The sequence below is a fragment of the Trachurus trachurus genome (assembly GCF_905171665.1).
Source record: "Trachurus trachurus genome assembly, chromosome: 11".
In the NCBI taxonomy this organism is placed as follows: Eukaryota; Metazoa; Chordata; class Actinopteri; order Carangiformes; family Carangidae; genus Trachurus; species Trachurus trachurus.
Window position 1 is genome coordinate 3,711,531 of NC_139904.1, and position 12,325 is coordinate 3,723,855.

Genomic DNA, 12,325 nt, shown 5'->3' on the forward strand with positions numbered 1-12,325 from the left:
CTCAGCTGGTAGAGCACCCGCCCCATGTGTTGAGTCATCACGGCTGACTCCCATTTCCTGTCTCTCTCTCTCCTGTCCATTAAAGGCGAAAAAGCCCCCCAAAATATACTTTAAAAAAAGTAACTAAATAAGAAAGAAATTAAGAAAGGTAGAGAAGAATAAAAGATTAAATAAATAGGACAAGACAAAAAGGAGTGAAAAAAGTAAAAAGAGAGGGTGAGAATGACATTGAGAATAGAGGAGAGAAAATTGATAAATGTACAATATATATATATACATATATATAAAGGAAAGACCCACACTGTTGCGCTGGAGGACATATATATACAGTATATTTGTGTGAACATATAACATCTTGCTGTGAGAAAACTCAACAGTGCAGCTGAACATACAGTACTCGACAACATCAACATGGCCCGTTCCCATGGCCGTAGCCAGCTGAGGTCACCGAGGTTCGTGAGAAAAAACAGAAGCCATAAATAGCATGATGAACATATCGGATGGCCAATAAATGATGATTTCAAAAGTACTATAAACATCCACTCTCTGGCCTCTCCTCCATGGATGGGGAACAACTTCCTAAAGCTAAATGAAGGAAGGATGGACATTCTCCTACTAGGTCCAAGGAAAACTAACTCATCAGATCAAACCCCATGTAAGCAACCTCGGTGTTCTTCTAGACTCGGATTTAAGCTTCAACTATTGCAACTCACTTTTTAGTCCATCAAGAAACTACAACAGCCAGGCTTTTAACCAATACAAAAAAAGGCAGTTTGAACCAAGCCCAGACAACAAATAACAACGTGGAATAAGAAACAATTGAACCAATTTTCAATTTCGACTTGGCAGTAATAGAAATATTTTTCCTTTCATTGACAGACATTGGACCAAATGGAACTGACTTCAGACATGGATACTACAGTGGACACTACAGCAGGAGAATGTCTGAGTGTAAAGCTCTGTTTGCCTGGATACGTAACTATGTCAAAGTAATCACTTTGGATGTGGACAACACATGGAGAAATTGATATTATCTCTGTAAAACCACATGTTTCTAAGGAAAGAGGAAATATTTCAGAAGTGATTCAGTTCAACATTCAAGGTAAGTCGAGTTTCATCAGTGGTTTCATATGATTCTTCAGTCAGAGGCATTTGATACAAAGGTACAGATGCTGTAGATTCAACAGAATCCTCTGCTGCTTGAGGTTGAAACTCAAAGACACTGAGCAGTAAGGAGGATTCATAAATTTTAGTGATATAGATAGCTGTTAAAATGTATGAACATTAGAGCCAGCTGATCAAAACATATGTTAGGATGAGAAAAGGAGTTGGCATTAGAATTCAACAAAGAGGGGCAGTGCGTGGCGCAGTGGTTAAGGTGGCAGCCCCATGTAGAGGCTACAGTCCTCAACGCAGGCGTCCCCGTTCCGAATCCCGTGTCGGGCAGACTTTTCCTGCATGTCATTCCCCCTCTCTCTGCCTCCCCCTTTCCTGTCTATCTATACTGTGTGCTATCAAATAAAGAATAAAGAAAAAATGCCACTTCCTCAAAGCTCTATGATTCCTGTGTTTCTCCGATTCTTCTATATGCAGCTGGAATGTGGGGAAGTAAGGAGCCATCCAGGGTGAATGCTATTCAAAGTCGGGCTATTCGTTGTTTTTTAGGTGTACATAAATGTACTCCTGTTCTGGCTCTCCAGGGTGACATGGTCTGGGAACCTTGTTGGATTAAGCAGAAAGGAGAAATGCTTAGGCTTGTTTGTCTTCTATGCCAGAGGATAGAATAGCCCAAAAAGTTTTGGTTTTTTTTAAGTATATTTTTGTGGCTTTTTTCGCCAGGAGAGTTGAGAGAGAGACAGGAAATGGGAGGCAGAGAGGGGGGAGCAGCAATGATTGCAGCACTCACCCCTCCCGTCGGCAAAGTCGACAGTGGCCACCAGGGACAAACACGCTCGTAAACTAACCGCTAACTGCTAACAATATCTTTGACCAATTACTATGGTTTTTTTTGTTGTTATTATTATTATCTGATCAGCTCCCTGTGTCGCGGTAACACAGTCTTTGTATAGAGAGCCTAAGCGGAAGCCAGAAGTAACGGTCACCATGGGACCTCAACTCTGAAAAACTCGCCATACACATGAACGGGAGTCCAAGTTTTATTTCGTGATCTGATTGAATTGCGCCATGAGAAAAAAATATGACCTCTACATGTTTAAAACATCACGTTTCATCCCGAGAAATCAGCAGTTTGTTGTAAAACTATTGTAAAATAAAATTCAGAAGAATCTGTAACCAGAAAGACTACAGGTCGCGTAGGTGACGTCACCACATGGCGTCCTTTCCCGTGTCAGTTGGTGACGTATTTTTTGTGGGACACAGATCTGTAGTCCGTGGAGCAGTCTTTACACAAAATACATTCTTCTGTTCCCGTTTGATAAACGGCTGATTTCTCGGCATGAAACGTGATGTTTTGAACAGGTAGAGGTCATATTTTTTTCTCATGTGGCAATTCAATCGGATCACAAAATAAAGTTTTCAGAGTTGAGGTCCCATTATGTCACGTGGGTTATATTGCTTCCGGGTTAGGGGCTACTGCATCGGTCGGAAGTTTGGCTACAAAGTTTCAAGGACATTGTTCAAAGCCGACAAAATCATGGTAAGATTCCTAAATGCATGATTGAATGTGAGATAGATGTGAGCTGCTTTCTACCGACACAAAAGAAGCGGTGGAGAAAACGCATAAGTGGCGTTGCAGAATCCGCTGGAAGGTTCGCGAGAGAGCTGCAGTCAAGTCGGACAGTTTCCAGCCGCCGTCAATACAAACAAGAAGTTACAGAAATATATATTTCTTATGCTGTACTGCAATTGTCCAATAAATAACCAATATATTTCTCAGAAGTTTGACTCTAATCCAGCATTATACAACAACACGTAGTGTTTGCAGTCCTTAACTAAGAGCCAATCAGCTCGTGATCCGGCGCGTTTCCCATCATGCCCTGAGGCTTGCAGGCGGTAGCAGTCGGTGGAGAGCAACTGCGGCGCCTGGCTCTGAAAACTGCGGCCGCCTTGATCTCGTGAGGTTATCGTTGTAGGCGCGTGCGTGACGTCAGAGCAAGTCGGGATCAAGTCGGACACAAATCTAACCGGCATGCATTGTGCGCTGGTCACCGGCGATCGATTCTGCGCACGCCTAGCTCATCTCGAACGCACCTAATGTTGTTGTATGCATGCCAGGCGACTAGGTGGCAGTGTGCCGCACAACACACAACACCATCAAGCCCGCACGCCTTCTTTACATGGAGACGCAATGGCGCAAATGTCACCAGTGTAGGACAGAAAACAGACAGGAGAAAACAAAGGCATCACACAGGCAGCACAACAGTGTGAACGACATCAACAGAGCAACCACACAACATGGACACCAATCAACAGTGTTCATTAATGAGTTTGAAAGGTTTATTAACATCAGTTACCAATTTCTGATTCTAAACTTATTGTCCCATTCTAGTGAGTACACACACACACACACACACACACACACACACACACACACACACACACACACACACACACACACACACACGGCCTACTGCCAAACCATAACACATAAGCTCTTTATAAAAAAATGTCCTTCTCTGTTTCCAGGTGCCGCAAGAGACTACTCCTCAAGAACTCAACTACGTTTTTGTCTATGAGGACAGGTCTTTCACCGTAAGTACAGTATATTCTCAATGATGGTTATGTACATACCAATAGAAGTGAAGTGAATCATATTAACAACATAGTAAATCCCTTGTTACTTGTTACCTGTTCTCCAGGCTGGGAACCACCAGCATGGACGTCAAGCTGCCCCAGACTTGACTGTTCAGGGTAGAAGAAGGGTACTCAGCGTCCCTAGAGGGTGAGAAACATCTGAACAATCATTTTCTTCTGAATTTAATTCACTAAAATCAGTATTGAGCCATTCTGAGCTATGTGAGATTACAAGGAGGAAAGCCTCCTGTTTGGTCCCAGTGACACAGCATGTGTATGTACAGTGGATACGGAAAGTATTCAGACCCCCTTCAATATTCAGTCTAATTTCCATAAAGTCCTGGTCACATGACATTGTTTTAATCATCTGAATATTGTCGACGCCGTTACCACAGCGGCCCAGAGCGACCGGTGTAGCTACCAAATAAATGCAGTAGTGCAGCAGCCTCTCAATAAATGTGTCCAGCTGCCAGAGTTGTCCGGTCGCGGCTTCCACAGACTCACAAAACAAACGTCAGAGCAAATTTCCTAACAAGTGTTATAAACTGACCACAGACTCTGGATAGCGAGGCTAATTTCTGTTAGCCCGTCTATGGTGTTTTACATTAACGTTAGCATTAAGCTAGCGGACTTTATGCTTAGTTGTGACACTGCTGTGTGTGTTTTGAATATTGTTTCAAACTATGTGGGTTTGATTGAACATCTTTGATGCTTAAAATATTACCGCTTAATATATTGCTTTACTCCTCTACACCGGCCGTTACCATGGTTGTATCCATGGTTCCTGCACCGGCCGTTATGATCGCAGTCGGAACGTTTTAATTACGCGACGTAATACGTCATTAACTGTGCGGCAGAGTAGTGTCCGAAAGTGTTTTTTTTATTTGACCAGTGAGTTCACTATAGCCTCGTAAACCAGCCGCTCTCGGAAATGCAATTCATTTCATTTCTCAGGAGAGTCTGGCCTCATTGCCGCTGTAAGCCAATCAGCGTTGCCGCTGTGATTAACACAGCACGTTGGCCAATCAGGGACTGACTGGTGCGAAGCCCCGTCACTGAATGAAATGAAATGCATTTCCGCAAGAGGCTGGTTTACGAGGCTACACTATATAGTCCACTATATTGAATTCACTATATGTGACCTGTTCTATCAAAATGCGTCGGATGTCGCAACGTTTTATTTTTAGATAATCAGCTGATAACGTGGAAAACCCATAGAAAATAAAAAAAAATTTTTTACCCTAATTTCAAAGCAATGACATTCAAAAACAATCTCCCAAAGTTTCACAGTCCAGATAATTGAGAAAAGGCACGTAAATGATGATTAAAGTTGACCTGCAACTTAAACCCTCTGAAAATGAGCGTGCTTCGGTGCAAAACATGAAATATCTTCTGAACCGTTCATGATAGAGACTACGTAGCTGTAAAGTGAATCGAATCGCGGGATTCTCCGCTTTCCGACGGTCATAGAATGCTGCCTCTATGACGAGAAGGGACGGGTACAGAAACAGATGCTAAACCAAGTAGATTCGAAGCTAACAGAGCGTAACATCGACGCTAACAGAGCGTAGCATCGATGCTAACAGAGCGTAGCATCGATGCTAAACAGAACGTACTGTACACGCTTGCACATGTTTTACAAAATGTCAACAAAACATGACAACTTCTGAACCGTTTATGATAGAGACGAGCTGTAAAAAGCATCTGAATCGTGAGATTCCCTGCTTTCTGAGGGTCATTAAATGGTGCATCGATGACAACAAGGGACCGTATAGGGTGCGTGTAATCACATGGTACAGGAACAGATGCCAGAGTCACTGGCAAAAACTTTAACTGCAATTTTCTCAGGTTTTAGAACGGAATAAGAGAGTGAAAGATCGTAATTCAAATGGGCACATCTCGAAAACCATCAAATGTATGACTTTGACTAGGGTATCATTTTAAAGCTTATTTTCTAATCTTTCCATTGATACCAAAATCTCAACTTTGAAATTTGGGTCACTGTGTCTCATTTTGATGGATCGGGTCACATATAGTGAGTAGGGAGTAGGGAATGAGTAAGTGATTTCGGACACAACCTTAGAGTCACTAATCAACCTAGTATGCTTGTCACTGGACTGTGGGAGGAAGCAGAAGAACCAGGGGAGAACCCACACAGACACAGAGAGGACATGCAAACCCAGGAATCGAACCAAGAACATTCTTGCTGGTGCTAACAACCACAACACCATGCCACCCTCTTCAAAAACACTTCTGATGAATATTCAAATTTGTGTCTCGGGATGGGGAGATTCTGGGCATACTTCCTGCCACCTGATGATTGTAGTTTGATGTTACAGTAAATGTCCTCTTTGTCCCATTACATGTGTCCTACATGAAAAGTCAGACAATACATAACTGTTGACTGACAGGACGCTGCACTGATTTAAAAAAAAATACATAAGTAAGGAGTGCTGTTTTCTCTAGGGATGTGAGGCTGAGGGAATTACTGCACTTAATGAACATGGACCAGAAACTTATCTCTCATTAGACTTTGTTATGGGCCTTGAGAGGCACTCGAACACTGTCCACAAGCTCCATGTTTGATGTAAACCCTTCTAGTCCAAAAGTGATAGACCAGACTGCATGTTCTCCTGACAACATTCAAATCACTAACCAGAGAAAATAATCTTAAAATTACTCTGCCTACAACTCCCAAAGGTCATCCAAAGGTTTTAGTCTTCAGGCCGTGTATCAATATTCTCATCCATCATGTATCCATCTGTCTGTACATTATAACAAGTTCTTGACATGTAGAGGGTCACTTTTGAGCTTTGTGTCTGATTTCTGTTTTCTTGTGGAGTTGTAGTAAAAAAGCAACTGAACTTCTTCTGTTTTCTGTTTTGTCTTCTGCACAGGTTGGGCCAGGTTAGACCATGGAGGGTGGTAGCTGCCATTCTGATTCTAGTGCTAATTTTGTTTGTTTTATACATGATACGTCGCATTGTGTCAGCCTTTTGAATGTTGATTATTGTTCATAGCGGCAACAAGTACTGTTAGGGTGAAAACTGTCTTAACACTGAATGTTTGCCTTTTACTAACTGAAGACTGGAGAACACTGGAGACTGCAAAACTGCACACAGTCATCTCATCAGAACTAACACTGAACATATATTCTCCACTTTGACATTACTGATCAACACTGAATATATCTCACTGATGATTGTTTTATTAGATTGAGCACTTACTAATTTTACCCAATTAAACAAGTTAATCCTGCGTGGTGTGAAACATTTGCCTTCATGTACCTGTTTATGCATTCACTTTAAGTAGTAGTAAAGTTTAGTCTCATGTTTTAACTAACCTATTGTGTCTTATATTTTTGACTAACCCATTGAGTTATAATATAATGCAATGAGTACCAGTAACCTGTTTGATCATTCAGAGGCAAAGTTGAGAGCACACAGAGCCACAGTGAAAGCAAAACATCTCCAAGCCCGAAGGGAGGAGAGGATGAGAGGCCTGTGGCCCACTGAATGCAGCATTGTGAGGAAGAGTTTTAATGGTCTGTATTATCTGCCCTGACCCCTCAGACACCTGGGATGGAGAGTTATGTCAGTGTAGGGAGGGTTTGTTGTGTTTCAGGCCCAGAGGTTCGTGTGCTGGGAAGATGGGACCAACCTGTGCCAGCCTGAGGGCACCACCGAAGGGAGGGCTAAGTTTAAACCACAGCCACTCCCCACCTGTTTTTGACCAATAAGAGTTAATTACACACACATAGTGCGAAATATTAAAAATCAATGTAACGCCTTTGTCTGGGGCAGATGCAAATTGCAGAAGACAGAGGATTCTGGCTCTCTTGGGATGGTGGTTGCAACTGCTGCAGACTGCGATTTCCTGAACAGGAGAGTTTTTTGTATCTGATTTCCTTTGATGATCCAATTTAATAAATAGTTAACCACAACGTCATTGTTTGTCCTTTCTTGGAATAAACGAACACGAATGTCAGCTTTCCTGTTTTTTCATCCTGACACTACCAATATTACGTTTTTTCTCGATTGCTAAGACACATTTCTCGAAAGCTGCTCTCATTTTCTAAAACCCCAATTTTCAAGCTACATTCACAAAACCTCAGACTCTTCTTGCAAAACCAAACTTTCACCTCAAAACAGTTCAATCTGTGCCCAAAACTGAACTCTGTTGTCAAATCGTGCCCCGAGTCAATCAAAATTAAAAACACTAGTGAGCAGTCACTAAACACTACATAGAAAAATAGAAAACACAACGCTCAGCACATGAAGCTGTAGAAATAAATGTTTATCATTCACTGTAGCTAAATGCATGTTGCAAAACAAAAAACCTGTGCATTTACACTGTAGCACTTCTCTCCTTCCCTTTCTTTCACCCTCCTCCTTCCCTCCCACATCCATTTCATCCCCTTTTCCTTCCTTCTTTTTTTTTCTTCCCAGTTCATCCCTCTCTCCCTCCCTCCCTCATCCTTTCTTCCTTCACCCTGTCGTCTCTCATCTTCTCTTGCAAAACAAAAAACCTGTGCATTTAGCACTTGTACATAGTACTGTAAAAAAAAAAAAGTACAAAAAACTGAAATCTTGTGCATTTACACGTAGCAAAGTACAAAAACAAACAGAAATCTTGTGCATTTAGCACTTGTATGCAGTAGGCCTACGTAAAAATAAAGTACAAAAATATAGAAATGAGAAGTGCATAACTCAGCCACAGCATCATTTCTCTGTACTGGTTCAGGCCTCAGGACTTCATCCTGAACTAGCTTAGGCTATATTACTAATAAAATACAATAAAACAAATTCACTCTTGTTTTTGATTTTTTTTTTCCAACTTTATTTAAAGTTGTAACAATAACAACATTTCAGTTTTTCCAGCTCACATTCGTTACAACAGTAACAGTACAGTAAAGTCACACATTTTATGACAGTATAACAAAAGTTAAATAAAATAGAACAAAACAATCAAGTTAACAGTAAAGGAAAATACATTTGGTGACAGACCTCGTATCCCATGAAAATTACAATGATAGTTATTGTGACAGATTATTCGTTAAACATTTCTGAATGTATGTTCGTTATTGATATACAGTACATTTCTCGTTTGTAATTAAATTAAGAGACTGAAAATAATAATCAACTTCAATCAAAAACAACTTAAATGATGGTGAAGAATTCTGAATTTTTGCATTTATGAATATAAAACTTTCCCAATAAAATACAAAGGTTTACTATAGTACATAGTTTCTTTTCTTTGAAATCAAAATAAGAGATAATGTTCTTCCCCTCAATGTTAATTTTGTGTTTTGTTTTACATAATATATAATTCTCAAGTTCTTTCCAAAATGTAGCCTATACTACTATATGAACAACCATAAAACACTCTTGTTTTTGATTGATGAGTTAGCGAAGCCGCTGTGATGTCATTGATGACGTGTTGCATGGGGCTGTAACATATTTTAGTGGAGATGTTGTTGTGACAACACTTTCTCAAATTTATCTTTTCTTTTCTTTTTGCAGCTCGGTTCTAAAGCAGCTTAAATTAGTTTCATACCTCATCAACCAGACACTCAACATCCCATAATGATAACTGCAGATTTATAAAAAAAAAAAATAAAAAGTCAAATCTGATCAGAGACAATAACAAACTGCAGCTTCTGTGTAAAAATCTGAACATTTCAACATGGAAACAAATAATTTCACACAAGACCAACAAAACAAAAGATTTGAAACAGAATTCAGTAATAGTTCACCCAAAATTGAAATTTCAGAATTTTCAGAGTCATCCGTGGCTTCTCTGAGTTACAGGGGGTCTCGGCGTAGTAGCGGAAGCTCCTCTTCCTGGTTAGTCCAATTTGGACGAACCGGGAAGAGGAGCTTCCGCTACAAAACAAGCTTGAAATATAGACTTATTTAATTTTTTCGGAACAATTTCGCATTTCAGGGCTTCAGTACAAGACGGACATTACGAGCAGCATGGAGGTATTTGGATGTTTTTTGGTGTGTCTTTTTGGACGAAGACCGCTGGTGTCTATTTGCAACCGTTATATGGACATGCACTGCTATGCCGAGACCCCCTGTAACTCAGAGAAGCCACGGAGGACTCTGAAACTTCTCCCAGCCCTTAGTCCACATGAGGGGGAGGAGATAATGAGTGCAATTTGAATTTTGGGTGAAATATCCATATATACACAAAACATATATACAGTAAGTGACAAAAAAAGAGAGAGGGAGAGAAGGTTTAACAGCAGCATCTCATCCAAACTTTCCAACAATACCTGTTGTTTATTTAAAGCTGCTTTAACTTGAACTGACCAGCAGAGGGCAGAATCACACCACTGATGGTGGAGGCTCTTCTTTCTTTCTTTCTTTCTTTCTTTCTTTCTTTCTTTCTTTCTTTCTTTCTTTCTTTCTTTCTTTCTTTCTTTCTTTCTTTACCGTCTTTCTTTCTTTCTCTCTCTCTTGGGCTCTGACTTTACTTCAAACATTATAAATCTACAACATTTCACATGTACATACATAGATGAAGTCATTTTCGGTTTCTCATGGGTCCATATATGGTATAATTTTAAACCTTTTTTTTTTTTTTTTTTAATAATTTTTACTCAACATCATTATCACAAACAACCCAAAATGTACTTTATGTCCATGTCTCACTTTTATATAAAAATAAGAATGAGATTTTGTATGATAATGAGTCTCTCACTCATTTATTGATGATCGTCTATCTATTCTATATTAATCGATACCTGATGTCTGATAACCCCTCCCACTTCTCATCTGGAGCTAATTAGAAATAAATTGATTGTTTTTAGGTCACAGACGTTTTCATCCGTCACTGTAGAAGCTGTTGGACCTCAGATAAACACTCCCCATGGACCTGAGTGTGTGTGTGTAGGCCTACAGTACATTTTTTATTTACAGTATAGAGCGTTTTTCAGGGAACTCAAAGTGGCTTTACAGACAATAAAAACAGCAGAATAATACAAGTAAATTTGAAAAATTTGAAAACTCATTAAAATCAAGATTTATTCTTGGTTTAACTTGTAGTTTTACTTCTCTAATGTGTCTCTCTGCAGCTTTAGATCATTTTCACTCTTTATTCTTTAATATTTTCTGTCTAAATTCCAGTAAAACAGTGAGGATGAGACGAACCAGGTCCGATTCAAACCGTTGGCTTCTGTAATTAGAGTTAGGGTGATGAGTGAGATTATGTTTCTGTACCAACAGAGGAGGATTAGTTTATTAGTTTATTATAGAGCCCCATTAGTCACTTCTCAGCAGCCACTATTCTCCCTGGGGTCCAAAGTTATGATATTCAAACTTTAAAAGTGTATATACTCAATCTGAGCAACACCTACAAACAATATAAAAGAAAAGTATGGATAAATGAAAGATAAATAAAATATGCAATAAATAAATAAATGAATGAAGCAGACACATGAGAACTTGTAACAGAATAGGAAAAAAACAAGTCTAAAATGATCACAGTCAGACACTGCACTGCAAAAACTCAAAATCTTACCAAGAATATTTGTCTTATTTCTAGTCAAAACAAATCAAATTATACTCAAAATAAGACTCGTCACGTTAAAAGTAGCTTGTTTTTAGACACTTTTTACTTCTTTCAAGCAGATTTTCACTTGAAATAAGTAGAAACATCTGATAGTGGAGCAAGTTTTTCTTTCTAATTAGTACAAGCACAAACAACCTGCTTTCACTGGCAGATTTTTCTACTTATTTCAAGTGAAACTTAGTTTGAAACAAGTGAAAATGATCTCAAAACAAGTTCATTTTTATGTGATGAGTCTTATTTTAGGTGGAGAGAGATTAGTTTTGAGTAGAAATGAGACATTTTGACAAGAAATAAGACAAATATTCTTGGAAAGATTTTGAGTTTTTACAGTGTGGTCTTTTCTCTGTTCATTTTGACTCCAGAACTCCATTTCCCATGATCCTCCTCTTCTCTCTCTCTGTGTGTGTGATTGATTTTCTTTTTATTATTATATAAGCCTCATATCTTGTCTTGTTGTTCCTGAGGTGAAACATCTGGATCAGACCAGATGTGATTAATGTCCCCTCCACATTAGAGTCCCATGTATCTGAGGGTCCACACGGCCCCCCCTTACCCCCCCTCTTGCCCCCCTTGCCCCCCCTGTTACTGCTGCTGCTGCTGCTACTGAGGCTGAAGCTGATAAAGATTTCCTGTCATCAGAGGCAGATTAAAGCGCAGAGACGCAGACATTGATTTCTCACAGAGAGGGAGAAGAGAAGAGAGAGAAAAGTGGGGAGGGAAGAGGGGGGTGGGGGGGGAGAGGAGACCCACACCACATTTTGGGGGGAAGGAAACTCATTCCAGGTCCGGGGGAGATATGATCAGCTTATTTGGAGGAGCTGCTGGGGTAATATGGAGCCGGCTGCAAGAATGAACTTTGAAAGAAGTAAATTGTAAATATTGATTTCTGAAATGAACTGTCAATCTCAGCCAGTGAAGAGGAGGAGAGGGGGAGATTATTCCTCCCTATCATCGTATAGTCGCCGCTGATTCAAAACAGCAGACAAAAGGAAGG

The 12,325-nt window shown here is 40.0% G+C and overlaps 1 long non-coding RNA gene across 1 annotated transcript; it reads left to right on the plus strand.

Annotated features, from left to right (window-relative positions):
- Positions 1-622: 622 nt before the first annotated feature.
- Positions 623-6,866, plus strand: LOC310993575. The gene is made up of 4 exons (XR_014595745.1): positions 623-1,102; positions 3,646-3,711; positions 3,819-3,901; positions 6,651-6,866. It is a non-coding gene; the product is annotated as an uncharacterized lncRNA (long non-coding RNA).
- The last annotated feature ends 5,459 nt before the right edge of the window (positions 6,867-12,325 follow it).